This window comes from Pantherophis guttatus, chromosome 2, assembly GCF_059756535.1.
Source record: "Pantherophis guttatus breed Tessera chromosome 2, ASM5975653v1, whole genome shotgun sequence".
Lineage (NCBI taxonomy): Eukaryota > Metazoa > Chordata > Lepidosauria > Squamata > Colubridae > Pantherophis > Pantherophis guttatus.
In genome coordinates this window covers 163,396,516-163,413,263 of record NC_142064.1, presented here as the reverse complement: position 1 = coordinate 163,413,263, position 16,748 = coordinate 163,396,516, and the positions used below count along the sequence as shown (strand labels likewise).

General features: G+C 38.2%; 1 long non-coding RNA gene across 1 annotated transcript; it reads right to left on the bottom strand.

Moving 5' to 3' along the window:
• Nucleotides 1-1,818: 1,818 nt before the first annotated feature.
• Nucleotides 1,819-15,741, bottom strand: LOC148115403 (uncharacterized). Its single transcript, XR_015732479.1, has 3 exons — nucleotides 15,471-15,741; nucleotides 4,176-4,284; nucleotides 1,819-2,873 (listed from the first exon to the last, which is right to left on the bottom strand). It is a non-coding gene; the product is annotated as an uncharacterized LOC148115403 (long non-coding RNA).
• Between the last annotated feature and the right edge of the window lie 1,007 nt (nucleotides 15,742-16,748).

Sequence of the window (16,748 nt, the reverse complement as noted above, 5' to 3'; positions counted from 1 at the left end):
TGAACTGTAGTCAAAATAATGTCCATGGTAATAAAGTATACAAATCCTTAGTTGCTAAAATAAGCTCAACTAGCAGGTTGCATGTGTATGTTAAACAGAATGGGGGAGAACATCAAGCCCTGGGGCACACCACAATGGAGCAACTCTCTGTGAGACCTTTCCCTGTCATAACTTGGCCCAGCCAGTTACAAAGTGGAACCATCACAAATTGATCTTCCAATTCCTTGCCCAATAGGCAGTCTGAAAGATGCTATACTTGGCCAATACTTCCTTAAAGTACCTATCAGAGTGACCAATTTGACTTTAGTCCTGCTAGTGGGCCGTATAATTTCTTTAATTGTTGCCCCATTCTTTATAACCTCCTTCATAAATGATAGATAATTGTTCCCAGGGCATAACCCTTGAGAAGTGGGTGAACCAGTGCTTCTTTCAGGCTGGTGGCATTCTCCCCTCACAAGAGACATTGAATGCAATTATCTACCTCCCTGGTTCTTCCTGTCTGCTTTAACCAGGAGAAGCAGAGGTCGAATGCAGAAGTGGCAGAGCTAGAGAAGAAATTTCTACCCCCCTTGGGCTCAACCCCACCATCCCCAGATGACATTGAAAGGCACTAGTGTCATTGGATCCTGTCTATCCAGCTTTCAATTCAAAGCAAAGAGGATTTCATCTCAAATTATTAGCCTAATGACCACAATTTGAACCGACTGAAGTTCTTCCATACTATCTCCTCAGAAAGGAGAGGTCTTAAATAGTGCAGCTGGCTGACATTCTGGAGATGTAATAGGATCATTTTAACAAACATATCGCAACAGAGTAGCCTTGAATCTGAACTCTTGCCATAGCCAGTCACATTCTTCTCTTGTCTTCCTCCAGTCATATCTTTGCTCACTTTGTCTCCCAAAGCAAATTAAAAACAAACAAACCCAAAGAGATTTCAACAGATGCAGAAAGACCTCTCAGCAGCTATCCTGTCTAATGCTTTGTGTATATTCCAGAGGCTAACTAAATGCACAACAGAACTCTCCATTTCACTAGGGAAAGCCCCAAGTACCATTCTGAAAACCAGGATCTATTAAACATTCAGACAGGTCATACAGAGTGCATACTGGTAGCTCTGGTTAACCCCATGGTCATGAGGCAATGATCAAGGAACTGACAAAAACATCTGCCAACACCAGTTTATGTTTCATCTAGTCCAAGATAAAAGCCAGATCTAATGTGTGGTTGCCAATACGGTTTAGGCCAGTGTTTCTCAACCTTGTATACAACATAAAAATTCTGACATATGCACACTTGTTGAGAGAGAAAATGCCTAGAACTGTATTCATCTGCAGATGGCAATGCCAGATAGACAAAGTGTGAGGAAAATAACCATTGTATGGGAGAAATGATAATGATGATGATGATGGCTAGATGCATATGTGCACACACACAGACATACTTATAATTTGGCTGGGAATTTAAGAGAAGTAACATGAATTTATTAATGAAATAAAAGATCAAATATTACACTGGATGTCTGTAAAACTAAGAAAAAGTGCAAAGATCTTATAGGATGCAGTTGAAATATGCAAGGAAATGAAATATAAACAAAAGAGCTAAAGTGTATATCAGAAGATATAAATTGGTTTCACTGTGGTGGGTAAGTATAAAAGTGGGACAATAGGCTGGTGAGAGTTGCCTTTTATATTTCAGAATATGGTCATGATGGAAGAACGATAGATGATTTTTGGGAAAAAATTGTGAATGAATATAATGGGGGGGGGGGAATACCCTTAGATGACATAAGTGTATGGGTGAGAATGAGAGACAATAAAAAAAATGATTTGAGCTTCCAAGAATGAAGTGAATAGTTACTGGTGAGTATCAGTTTGTTAACATGGTTTAGACATAAGCCTATAGTCAACAATATACGGTACTTAGTAAGGGACTCAACAAAAAACTCCTGGTAAATGTTACTGCTTAGGAGGAAAAAAATTGAGAAAATTAATAAAGTATGCAAGAATAACAGAAGGATATGAATGTGGAACAAGTAATTTGTTGGGTAAAAATGTGAAGAAAAGAGTGGGAAAAGAACCTAAGGGGAAAGTAGAATATGAAGACTCTGTGGTACATATAATTGGTCTCTCAAGATTATGAATGATGAAAGGAAAACTGATATATAAACTGCTTAGAACAGATTGCCTAGAATTATGCATTTATGGATAAACACATAAGGAATGGTTGTGGAAACACCACAGATACAGTGATTGGAAATATGAATGAACATGCACTTCTAATACAGTTGATATTGCCAACTAGTGATAGTACAGATGCTTCCTAATGTTCCTTTTCTTGTGGCTTTATCTGAATAATGTTTAAGATTCTCTAGAAAGCAGATAAAATTAATAGAAAGTTAGTCAGATAATGAGTGTTCTGCTGCCTAGCTGCAGCCCATCTCCAGATATTTCTGATGGTGCTCTGTCAGGTTACAATCTGAGGTAGTCTAGAGAACATCAGCAAAAGTTTACATTAGAACTGTTTGCATTAAGTTTGAAATTCCTATTTTCTGTTCTTTCCATTTCCGTACGTATTGTACTTTAAGGAAGTACAACCAAGAAATAAGTAGGTGTTGCTTTGACCGAATTAGAAGTTCAGTATGTATAAAGATTGCAGGAAAGGTAAGCATTATCTTACTTTCCCCCTTTTTGGTTAACTTTCACTTTTCAGAAATAATTTTTTACTTAAAATCCAACTGCCACTGAACTGATTTTCTTGGTATTTTTGATGTATTGCTTCACATCTTTAAGAACTTACCTTATTTAAAGAAATTGCTCTCGCTTTCATGCATAATTTCTTCTGAGGAAGAAATTTCTTGATAGAGAGCCTCTAGCCTAGAGAAATACAAAACTCTTTCAAACTTCAAAACTTATTGAATGCAGAATGTCAATCTAAAATATTTCAGATAAAAGCATGGAACCTAGCTGCTAACAAAACTATCACTATGAGACCTTGTATCCACTCTTTAGCTAACTTTTCTTTGTAAGGTATTCAGACTTAGACCAAAACCTTCTGATTACTGGATCTTGGTGTGGTATCATTTCCCTATCTTAGCAGTTGTTCCCTGAGTCTTTTCCAAACAGTTGCGCCATGTTATTTCCACTTTGGGAAGGGGTGATGGTAGATCTCTTTTTTACCTATGGTTTAGTGATAAAGCGTAGATTCTAGAGTGCTGATTTAAAATCTGATCAGGAAGCTCTTATTTTACAATGTTCAGCAAGGAGATGTTTAAAGATATATAAAGTTTTTAACTTCTATAGCTTGAAACATCAGTCTTAACAGAAAGTGTGTTTTTGTCTGCTCCCATGAGTCTTCTGTTCAGTTTTACAAACAGCATCATTACTCACTGCATAGCTCATCTTAACTGGTTTTTAAAATGCTTTTAAAAGTAGCTGTTTGCTTTTAACAGAAAAGTTTTTATCAGGGTTTTTATTATTTTTATTATACATGCTCCTTTTAGTATTTAGATGTTTGAAATATACTAAAATTACTCTGTAATTTTATAAATATTTTATTGTGCATTGCATATTTGACATTTCAAACTGCCTTAAAACGCTGCATTCATAAAGGCCCTTAAATGGTTTTAGATATAGTCAGTCCCTCTGCCTCCTCATTCTCTTTCTGTTTCTCTTTCTCTCACACACACACTCACTCACACACTCACACATACACACACACACACAATGATAAAGTGGATAGCATGAAGTTTGGGAAATAGGACTAAGCCAGAAACATTGGTTGGGTTCAGACATTGCATTAAACTATGGTCTGTTTTAATCATAAACAACTGACCAAACTATGGTGCTCTGGTCCACACATTATACTAAATATTAAACTATAATTTAGAAACAATAATGGCTGTGTTTGTACCATACATTAGGCCAAAATGAAACAAAACATATTACCATAATGACCATGTGTTATTACATGGGGTGTAATAACATGTTACATTGGAGTGTTGAAAATCCAATCCAAGTGAAAACTTATTCAAATTCTTTTGTAGGAGAGCATGTTGTAGCAAATTTGTTTTTTTAAAGTTTTAATATAAAAAAATCCAATTTTGCCATTAAAATTTTCCTTATGCCTTAACCAGATGAGTTATTGTAGATTTCTGCAACTAGAAAAACACATCCTACCCAATTTCTTCCTTAATTTTTCCAGGATCAAAAAGTTGGAACTGAAGCATCCATCTACTGAAAATACTATCATCTTTGTCATCTGCTCATAAATTTCATAGTTGTCTATCTGGCAAGAGAGAGAGGGAGGGAGGGTTAGGAGGGGGGGGAGAGAGAGAACAATAACATTTATTTATTTATAAAATTTATTTATAACATGGTATATAACATGGTAAGAAACATGGTATATGGTATATTATAACATGGTATATAACATGGTAAGAAAAATACAATAAATACAATTCTAGAACATTTTGCCTTCTGCTTGCAGAAAGGAGAAATTAAATGTAACAAAACATCAAATGGCTGGAATGCAGAAATTCAGCAGGCTATATTTTAGGATATAATTGCAATAGAATCATCTCCTCGTAGTCAGAAGTGATATACCACAAAGTTGAAGTTGGAAAGCCTGTTTGTTGTGTTGTTATAATTAGAGGCTTACACTTTATTATGCTTTTTTTTACTGTAAACAATATTGAGATAAAAGTCAGGATAAATAATTAGCCCTTTGCCCTATTTATATAGCTTTGCTAAATTGGAGCTGTTCTGGTCTTCTCAGATGGCATTTCATACCAAATTATACCCACAGTATTCAGCTGGGATGCATTGCAATGTCTCATCCTGTTTGGTGTTGGTTATCTTGTTTGGGTTAGCTAACATGATGCTTCCTACACAATTAAAAGGCTATATCAGGAAAGTCAGCTTTCTCTTACATTTCTGAGGGCAGCTTAGGGATAATTGCCTACTAGCTACTTGTCTTTTATTTGATGTGACAGATAGTCATCCTAGTATTACGGTAGGATCTAGGTTAGAGGAAAAAATAATTTATTCCCTCTTGTCCATTTTACTAGAATAATAATGTATCTGTCAATCAGTCAGATACCATTAAGAGCAAACCAATACATGTTCACAATAGTTAAGGTTCTGAATACCTTCTGTGCTCCTTATATTAGTTCCTAGATGGCCAACTAATACAGAGAGAATCTCAACTCTCCATATTTCCATTTAGAAATGTGAGAGGGATACATACGCAGTACTTTGTATAATAAGACTAGCCCAAAATATTTTGCTGCCTGAGCCAAAAAATAAGATGGTTCTCTGTCCTATTCCATGTCTCAAAGTTAAGTTTGTTGACAGTTGGATATTTCTTCAGTGCTAACAATTCAATTTAACCCTCCACGCCATCCTTTCTTTGCCCCGCCTATGAGGTGAACTGACTCTACATTTCAACCCAATAAAGAGTTGATTCTCCCACTTTGAATTTATATGGTACATTCAGTAAATGAATTAATAGTGTGCATTCCTCTTTAATCTAATTTCCCTTCAAACTTCTTCCTCCCTTTTTTCTCTCAGCCTCATTGCTCATGAGAGGTTTCTGAAGTTTCACACCAAAAAGGAAGGAGAGGCCAGGACAAAACCTAATTTTTTTCTTAACCGAAATTGAATGAAAAGTAATGATATGCAATTCATCAATACCTAATTAATTAATTTGCCTCTTCAGTGGAACTAAAAATGGCACTTTGGCAGGCATTTTTATAAAGCTCAGATGCCAGAGCCAACATTTTTGTGGAAATCTGCATTCCAGGGAACTTGTGTTATTTTTAGTTTCCTGCAGGTCCACATTAAAGTGGAAAGTGTGTCTGTCTGTGTGTGCAGGCGGATTAGAAAGATCTGTTAAGTCACTATCATATATGTAGGGCCTGTGTTTATTTTTACTTCTGCTTTCCAAAAAAAAAAAAAAAAAGGATTCCTCTTGAGTGGAAATAATCAGGAGATGTGGAAGCTGCCATTGGAATATCTCAACACTTATCCTTCCTCTCTCCCTTTCTGTTCTCTCTTCTGTTATTTTTACAGATTTGACATTTGTTCTTGTGTAAAAATGTCATGAGGGAAGTTCTGCCACTCCACCTCACCCCACCCCACTCCACCCCACCTGGGGAAAAGCCCTGTGCCACTTGGGTCAACAGAGGATTATAGCATTAATTATATAATGCAACCACCTTCCTTAATTATTTTTTCAAGTAATAAAGTCAGGAAAGCAGATGTTATGGAAAAGCACAAAAGGGCAATATATACAATACAATATGCCCAAACCTCCCCTAGAATTAAATGCATGTAATAGGATGGTTTGTTTTATTTTTATTACAGTTATGTTCCGCCTTTCCCCTAGGGACTGGAAGTGGCATACAGATGGGATGCCTTCCATTTTACCTCCACCACAAATCTTCAAAAGATAGACTAGGATGAGGCTGCAAGGGGACAAAAGTTATTCAGACCAGCGGAGAGCTTCTGTTCCTTCTTTTTGCCCACCATTAGCCTTAAATTTTCATATTCAAAACATTTGTGCTACCACATATATAATTGATTGGTCCAGTTTGGTCTATTCTAGTGGTTAAGGCATCAGGCTAGAAAGCAGAAGACACTGAATTCAAATCCCACTTTAGGCATAAAAGTCAGCTGGGTGACTTAGGTCCAGTCAATCACTCTCAGCCCAACGTACCTCAAAGGGTTGTTGTAGGGAAAATAGGAGGAGGAAGGTGTGTTGGATATATTTGCTATCTTGAGTTTTTTGTAAAAATAATAAAGGTGGGATACCAAATAAATAAGTAAATAAATATCTCTGTGGTGATTAAGCCAGGAGTACATAGGTTTACAGAAGTAGTCACTCTTCTTCAGCCCAACTCACCTCACAGGGTAGTTGTTATGGGGAAAATAGAAGGAGGAAGGCATATTACTAATGTTTGCCACTGTGACTTATAAAAAAAGAAAGGTGGGATAAAAATTAAATAAATCAAACTCTCAACCATTGATTGAATGATCCTGTTCTAAAGCTAACCCATTTAATGGGAATAAAGGTATGAAATACCTAAGTGGACAAAAATCAATTTGTGTGTGAAATTGACTAGAGGGCAAAAACTTTTTGGTGAGAAAAAAAGAAACAAGAACCCAGTGGAGGTGTAAACATGATCTCAACCAAGCCTCTTGATGACTTCACCACACTAGTTCTTACTCAGTGCACCTTAAAAGCCTTGCTTGGGCTCGCCCATAGAGGTACAGAGGCTGGGCCTGTTCACTTTGGTTCTGAAGCATTAGAAAGGAAGAAAAATATGTGGCTCACATCCAACATGTATCTACATTTTTTCCCCTGTGTCTACGCACAACAGTGCCTTCTCTTTGTTGTTTTAGAGAGGACAAATCACTAGGCATTAATGACCTAATCAAAGGGTAGAGCTAGGAGGATGCAACTGAGGAAAATAAATCATGTTAATATGTCACCGAAGTGTCATGATAAAGTTGAATCTTAGATTAATGTGTTTGAGAATAAGCAATGACAAACACGGATGGCCTGATTTCTGAATAATACAAAATACATGATTGGGCTGTAAAAAGGCTTGATTCTGATGGAAGGAAATGAAAATTCTAACTTGGGTATTAAGCATCTGCATTGTTAAAGGGTGTTGGTAAGTTTCAGCTCCTTTCTTTTTGTTTCTGTTCTGTCACTCTCATGTGGCTCAAAGACAGAGAGATGGAAAGGATTTGTTCTTATCCCTGCTATATTTGTGGATCAATTGTCACTTCTTATCCCTCCAAAATCCCTGTGGATTAATTTTCTCATTTTTGGGTGGTGGCAGTATGTGTGTGTGTGTTTGTTTGTGCGCTTATTCTCACTGTTTTGTGCTGATGGATCTTATTTAAACCAATAGGGCACTATAAAATCAAAGAAGAGAAAATATTATTTCTACCTTGGTTGAATCATAATTTTGCTTGTCCTGCTGCATATCTTGCATTTTCTGATCCCTTATTAACTAATGAACTGATCAAGTGTCTATTGAACATGTAGATTTTCTTTGTTAAAGAAAGAAAATTTCTTTGTTAAAAACCCTCACTTTTTGAAGTCCTAATTATTTCAGGAAATAATTCCTGAGCCAGATCCCTAACTTTTGAAATGTTCAAATGAGACCCTGCTTGCCGCTCCACTTTATGGAGAAGCATGATTGATCTCAGCTGGGAGCAAGGCCTTTTCTATACTCTAGTAGCCTTTGTGGTGAACTCTCCTCTGAGCAGCCTTCTCCTGCTGTTCTTCTGAAGGTAATCGAACAATAAAGGAGAATATTTGTAGCTTGGGATTGAAATGAGGAGTCCTTGGTGCTCTCTGAGCTTGCTTGTTTCCTCACAGATGTTTCATTACCCAAACTAGGTAACACCATCAGTGCTGGATTGAACAAATTTGCTTCAATGAGCCCTTCACAGCTTCTGCCTCACCAGATATTGCCCAGGTCCTCATAGGCACAGCCAGCCAAGTGGAACCTCAGGTGGCCTTTACCAGACTCACTGCCATACCAGATGTTCATGGTGGTTTCTTTAGATCAAAAATAAATACATAAGGCTGTAATGTAGTGATGGCTAACCTTTTTGCCATTGCGTGCCAGGAGGGGGGGTGGGGGTCGCACATGTGCGTGCCCACACCCATAATTCTATGCGCCCTGTCCCCATGTATGCATGTGCAAACCCCCCCTGCTCCCCCCACTCCTGGCACGTGATGGCCGGGTAGGGCCATTTTTCTTTCTCACCTGGCTCCAGGGCCTCTCTAGGAGTATGGGAAGGGCAAAAACGGCCTTCCCCACCCCATTCCCAGAGGTCCTCCGGAGGCCGAAAACGGCCCATTTGACAACTTCCCACCTAGAGAGGCCCTGGAGCCAGATGAGAAAGAAAAATGGGCCTTCCTCACCCTCTCCCTGGTCCTCCGGAGGCAGGAAACAGCCTATTTCCCTACTTCTGGTGAGCCCAGAAGACCTGAAAATCAGCTGGCCAGCACGCACATGCGCACCGGAGCTGAGCTCACGTGCCCACTGATATGACTATGCATGCCACCTGTGGCATGCATGCCACAGGTTTGCCATCACAGCTCTAATGTCTTTTAAACTTAAATGCCAGTCTCCAGTATCTTATTTTTATTTCCAATAACTGTTGTAGGACCCACATAGATTCTGTTAGCATTCTGTTGAGTGGCTGTAGCTGAGAACCTGGTTTGAAATGGCTCTTCCTAGATAGAAAAAAAAGCCAATAATGAGTTGATAGAGACCATTTTGGTGGACTGGAGGAAGAGGTGTGGAGCAAGCTCGCCAGCTTGTTTCTCGGTAAATGATTGTTTTCTACAATAATCAAAAATAAAACTGATCTTCTTTTGCAGAATATAAACACGAACATCCTAGTTTTTATTCATTACCTAGGGGAATGGTACTAATATTGCCATTCTGGTTCCTTTTAAACAATGTAGTAGGAGGGAGATTCATAAATACCTGAATAGCATTACATTATGCCGTGACATAATCTTTTGTGGGAAATTTGCCTCTCATTTTATGCTAGTATAGGAAACTACAATAGATTTCCTATATGATAACATTCTTATTACTTGTTGTCAGACTTGGTTAAGAAGGAGACTGCATAATTTCTTTTACTTTCTTTTTAATAAGGTTTTTTTCCCCATTTTTATGTGAAAATGAAAAACAGCATCATTCATGAATCTTATGCTCTCATCAGTAAAATGTACACCACTATTATAACAAAATTTTCATTCTTTACTGAAGTGTTAATAAGAAAACAGAAATGTGAAAAATGTACAAAAAAGCTCAAGCCAGCATCACTGTTAGCCAGAGAGACAGCCAACAAAGCAACTGATTTGGATTTTAGGATTTGGCAGAACATTATTAGAATTCTAGCTTCATTCATTGTTTTGTATTTTTATTGAGAACAAGAAAGGAGTTTATGAGGTATTCCTTCTCCCTCACACTTCAATTGTTAAATTAAGGCTTCTGGCCCTGTGTATCTCTCCTCCCCCTCCCCCTCCCCCACTCCAAAACATGTTAAATAGTTATCTAAGTAATCCATGTTTTCTCACTGAGGATAAAAACCTTTTCATAAATTTTCTACATATTAGTCAGAGAAATCCAATTATTTCTAAAGTGGGGAGGAGGGTGTTGCACAACCCTGAATGAGGAAAAATGAAAGATGGAAGCAGTCAGGTCTCATGTAATAAGTTAACTATTTCTGTGTGGCAAAGCTGGCAAAAGGGAATTTGCATCTAATAATGATTGCAATATGAATTTCAATTTCATTAAATAATGTAGAAAGAGACATACGAAAAAAAAAAATCAATGAAGATGTGGATTCTATCTTCCAAAATATAATAATTCTGATAATAAGAGAGAATATTTAAGGTAATCCCAGTAAACTTTAATCATCTTCAATTTGTTTATTTATTTATTTATTTATTTATTTATTAGATTTTTATACCGCCCCCTCTCCCGAAGGACTCGGGGCGGTGAACAGCCAAAGTTAAAAACATACAATATAAACAATTAAAATACGTTTAAAACAGAATTAAATCTAAAATGGCTCCCCATTTAAAATGCCTTACCCATACCCCTATAAAAAGACGAATTTAAAATTTAAAAATTTAAAATTTCCACATTTAAAAAGGGGGAAGATTTAGGCCAGGCCAGCTTGATAAAATAGAAAGGTCTTAAGCGCGCGGCGGAAGGTGCGCAGATCCGGGATCCTACGTATCTCCGGGGGGAGCTCGTTCCAAATCGTAGGTGCCCCCACAGAGAAGGCTCTCCCCCTAGGGGCCGACAGCCGACATTGTTTGGCCGACGGCACCCGGAGGAGCCCCTCTCTATGGGAGCGTACTGGCCGGTGGGAGGCTATTGGTGGTAGCAGGCGGTCCCGTAAATAACCAGGTCCTAAGCCATGGAGCGCTTTGAAGGTGATAACCAGAACCTTGAAGCGCACTTGGAAGACCACCGGGAGCCAGTGCAGCTCGCGCAGGAGAGGTGTCACATGGGAACTCCATGTCGCTCCCATCACCACCCGCGCGGCCGCACTCTGCGCCAGTTGGAGCCTCCGAGTGCACCTCAAGGGGAGCCCCATGTAGAGAGCGTTGCAGTAATCCAGATGAGAAGTAACGAGGGCATGAGTGACTGTGTGTAGGGAGTCCCGATCTAGATAGGGACGCAACTGGCGGATCAGGCGAACCTGATGAAAAATCCTCCCGGACACGGGACATGTGACAAAGCAAGGAACTGGCTGTAGATTGTTAGAGTCTCCCCTCCTTTATGGCCCCAAATGGTCCAAAACCTGTATGCTCTGCAGGGGTGAAATGGTTTGGAGCATTCGGGTGATCCAGTAGCGATTGTGGCAGGTGGTTCGGAGATTGGTGGTGTGAGGCTTCGCCCACCTGCCCAGTTGTCGTTACTTCCAGCTTTTAAAACGTAAAAAAAAAGTTCTGATGATCGTGCGCCACAGCTGTGATTGTCAGAGCCTTTTTTTTACCTTTTAAAAGCATTTTTTTACAACCTATTCGCTTGAATAGGTGGTAAAAAAATTCTTTAAAAAAGTAAAAGAAAAAGTTGGCCATGCCCACCCGGTCACATTACCCACCACCACCAAGCCACGCCCACAGAACCGGTAGTAACAAATTTTACATTTCACCACTGATGCTCTGGTTTAATCCCCTTTATAAAAGATCTTGGACAATAAAACTTCTAACTAGAATGCTTTAAATATTGTACAATTTCATTTCAATTGATATTGACTTTGTTTTAATTGATTGATTCACTTATTTCTGTGATTTAGAAGCCCTCCGATTCAATAAGATTTGGGCAGGTTTATAATCAGGGATGCGGTGGCTCAGTGGCTAAGACGCTGAGCTTGTCGATTGAAAGGTTGGCAGTTCAGCGGTTCAAATCCCTAGTGCCGCGTAATGGGGTGAGCTCCCGTTACTTGTCCCAGCCAACCTAGCAGTTCTAAAGCACATAAAAAATGCAAATAGAAAAATAGGGACCATCATTGGTAGCAAGGTTCTGTGCGCCTTTGGTGTTTAGTCATGCTGGCCACATGACCACGGAGATGTCTTTGGATAGCGCTGGCTCTTCGGCTTTGAAACAGAGATGAGCACCACCCCCTAGAGTTGAGAATGACTAGCACATATGTGCGAGGAGAACTTTTACCTTTACCTTTATCTTTATAATGTTTATAGTGAACAATAAACACACAGACTATGTATACTTGGAAGAAGCACATACTTAGTCAAATAAAATTCTACAGGGTTCTGCATTCATCCTAATCCAAGGGCTGAACTGAATGTAGTTCATAAGATTGTTCTCCATGCATTTCATAATTTTGTCTTTAATCACACTGAAAACTGCAATTTAGTGGTATCTTTTAGATAACTACTGAGACCTACTCCAATTGCTTTTGGGAATTTCAAGCTGCTTACCTCCCTATTAAACAATTTTTTTACTCCAGAAAACTATATAAAAGCACATTATCATCCTAAGGGAAATGTTCCTAATTGCATATTAGGAGAAACTGCTTGTTAACATGTGGGGATTTTTATATAAAACTAAATGGATTCCACATACAGCCCTTCCTCCAAATGAACAGATTTTTGTAATTTAAATTTTGAAAGGTTGATATAAGAATTGAATAGATGCATTAGGCAAAATTACTTTATGAATAAATCCTATGTTAGGTATTACAAATGGTGCAGTGAAGTAAGCAGAGGTTTGATCATGATTGATTACTGAGCCAAGCACGAATACATCTGCTGGCCATGCCTTCTAATGATTAAACATTCAAGAGCAGTGGGGAAAGCGCCTCTCAATTCAGAATTTTGTTTGACTGTACCTTCCTTTAAATCCAGAATTTCTTAATACGTTGGTGGATTTGATAACCCACTACAACTAGAAAAACATACAACACATGTTTATGCAATCATATAAAATAAGTTCTAAATATGTTTTAATTTTTGGTGGTCAATCCATGTAGAATTTAGTGATGCTTTTGCTGATGGGCATCTTTCTCTTTTTGAATCATATCAAATATTTCATGAAAGTAAATACAGAATTTGCTTAATCTAAAATTTGTATAAATATATAGTGTGTGTTATGGGTAGTAATCTCTGATTCTGCTTTTATTTTTCATAAGCTTTTGCCTTTTGAAAATGACCTAAAATGCCCAAACCATCTTAGTTTAGCTATTATTATGCTTCTACCATTATGTAAAAATATGAAAAAGTGATAGAACAGCTTTTCATTCAAATCAATAATACTTTTTATTCCCAAGAAACATTCTTTCGGAATGCAGATTTTGTTGGAATAGTCCATACAGGTAGTCTTCAACTTATGACCACAATTGAGCTCAAAATTTCTATTGCTAAGCCAGATAGTTTTTAATATTATCTCATAATATACACATGGTCCTCGATTTATGACCACAATTGAGCCCAGAATTGATGTTGCTTAGTGAAAAATTTGTTAAGTGAGTTTTACCACCTTTCTTGCCATAGTTGTTAAGTGAATCATTGCAGTTGTTAAATTAGTAACACGGTTGTTAAGTGCATCTGGCTTCCCCTTGACTTTGCTGGTTAGAGGGCCACAAAAGGTGATCAAAGGGCCCCAGGACAATGGAACCATCATAAATATGTCAGTTGCCAAGCTTCTGAATTTTGATCATGTAACCATGGAGGTACTGTAATGTTGTGTGAAAAATGTTCATAAATCACTTTTTTCAATGCCATTGTAACTTCCAAAGGTCACTAAATGAACTGTTGTAAGTTGAGGACTACCAGTATTTTCCATACAAGTTAGCCATGTGACTGTAGTTGCACAGCACTAGGCTGGCAAAAGTCAATTTAGGTAGAACCCAATGTGCACAAAATTGCACATCTGTAACTTGTTCCAACTCTCCACCGAATAGTTAAACCGGATGGAGATAATTATTAAATAAGGGAGGTATACTTAAGCAATAATAATCTATTCTATAATGTAGTCTGATTATCGTTTAGTGTACTATGTAACCTAGGCCACTGTACTTTGAAAATCATGATGCAAAGCCAGAGTTATGTATGAACTAGGTCACTGCAATTCACTAGTGTGTCTACTTCATCTTAAAACAAACTTAAAGTATAAATCCAGTCAACGTTTTGTTTTATCTTTTCAATTCTACTTTCCTGAGCTCCCTACCTAACCCAACATTAAACACTCATTGTATCAAAACTTTAGATCTATAATAGCCAGAAGGAACTAACTATAACACTGTCAGTCAATGTCATTATGTAACGATGTCAGTTGATCGATGAATCAATTCTCTATTTTAGCTACAGACCAGAATAAAAACAATAGCAAAAATAAAAAAATAAAGCAAAACTGAAAGAATATAGCAACAGCACCACACAGAAAATAGCATGGATAGATAGTTCAAGCCAATAGAAAGTAAATAGATGGCTGCCTGCATGTACATTCAGGAAACAGAGAACAGCTGGAGAATTTAGGAGAAACAGCCCAGGAAAAGCATCTGCCACTTAAAGCAGCCATCTCCCCCTTTCTACTGGTAGAACTATTGTAGCTCTTGCTAACCATATAAACTGCAAGGTATACCTTCATTTTATAAAACTGTGGCAGGTTTCAACAGAATTGAGTACAAAGCTATCATCTTTTCCTGGTATCCTACTCTCTAAACCAGGGCTGTCAAACTTGCGGCCCAGGGGCCAGATGTGTCACGCGCTGGCCATGCCCCCGCCCGGTTTAGCGACCGGGGGGGGGGAATCCCAATACATCATGTGACGCCGTTGTGATGATGGAAGTTTGACACCCCTGCTCTAAACCAATTAGTTATTTGTAAAAAGAATAAATCCAGGATATAAATAAATAATATATGTCTCCTATAGGTTGATGTTAAATTTTAAGATTATCTGTGAGCCCAGAAGTTAAAATGCTTGGTTAAGCTACCATGGGTTATTGGATTCATTTCTTTCTTCCATTCAACCTAGTAAGGGAGACCTTCCCATAAGCAGGGTCCTAACAAAGCGATCTTGCTTTATCTCTTTTCTTTTGTTCGTCATATGTGGGATTTCCCACTAAAAATGCAAGTCTACAGTTCTCAAAATGCATTGATTGGATTTGCGAGGACATTTAGAATGCAACAAATTTAGGTAGACAGACATATCCCATTAAGCAAAGGCTATAAACCACTTTCTATCCAATTCTTTCATGCCACAAAACATGTCATACAAGTAAAACTAAAAATAAGTAAAAATTTATGAAATTATACACTTAGACTTGCCCTTTTTTCAAAGCCCCCCCCCCCAAAAAAAAACACCTCAGGAGATTGCAATATTTCCTCATCAACCTTACCTTTTGCAATAACTAAGTTTCAGTAATGATGTTGATAATCAATGATGTTGATTACACTTACTTTTAACGTCTTCCTTTCAAAACCTTCCAATGTTCCTATGTAGATGTCCCTACCAGAAACAGCCTACGTACATAGAACCAAGAACTCTTAAAGGCAGGGCATCATATTATGCCAAGAATGAGTAAATAACTGCTACTTTTGTAAAAAACCACAGGTATTCTTTATTCCATTGTGAGATTTTGAGCAGTTTTGCAAAAGGTTTATAATTATAACCATCAAATGCAATTGCTACTGGAAACATCATTTCTATTCCTTTACCCCGAAGCCTTCTGTCTTCTTTTGTTCTGCACAACATTTTGTTGCATTTAGTAGGTGCCTAAAGGGTTTATTTGCAACACCCTCTGTTATTTTTGCCAGATCCTGCTCAACAAGTACAATATAGAGTGATTTCTGCCTAGTATGCATAGAAACTCACTGACATTGCAGTCCTTCCAGTTAAACTACTTGCCCAAATTGCATCATTAGGTCACTTTTCTTGCCTTTGAAAAGATCCTCTCAGACACTCGTCCCTAAACTGGCACACTGCAGTTATGTTGGGCTTGCAAATATCAACTGGAAAAGATTTCTGGGAGTCACAGTCTCACTCTCAACATGCCTGCAATCATCAGCTTGGAAAAAGCTATTGTCAAGTATATTGTGTGACTGGTGAATTCTTAGAAATGCCCATTTCGAGTTCTATGCCCACAAATTCCCCAGCACAGTTATTGCGAGTGTTCTCACTACTATCTTTGCTGCACTTCTACTTCCCCTGAATCCAGACTGTTCTCCCTCCAGCTAGCCAATAGCGGAGCACAAAAACAATAGCTAACTGGTTTCCTCTCCTGATCATTGTTCTTCCCATGATGCTTTTGCTTTTTATGGAAAAGGAAACCACCTCAGTTACTACGAGGGGGGAAGTAGAAAACTCCCCCACTCCACACAGTGTAACCAGAAATGACAGGAAAATGGTGGCAACATGCTATGGTACCTTGGCTTCAGGGATGGGAACTCCAAGTTGGGAAGTGGAACTAAACAGGAGTTATTATCTTACTACCTTTGAGATGTTTCTTGTGGGACAGTCATATGTTAACCATCTCCATGTGGAACAGGCCGCCATGTTCAAAATGGATTGTGGCCCTGGCATTGGAGAGGGTGGGTGCTAACTTTCAGCTCATAAAATGCAATAGCAAATTTAAATTTAGCTAACAATTTGAACCAGCATGATACAATGAGATGCAATGAGTTCCCTTTCTCGGTGTCTACTCCTTCATAACATAATATTCACGTTAGTAATAGGAG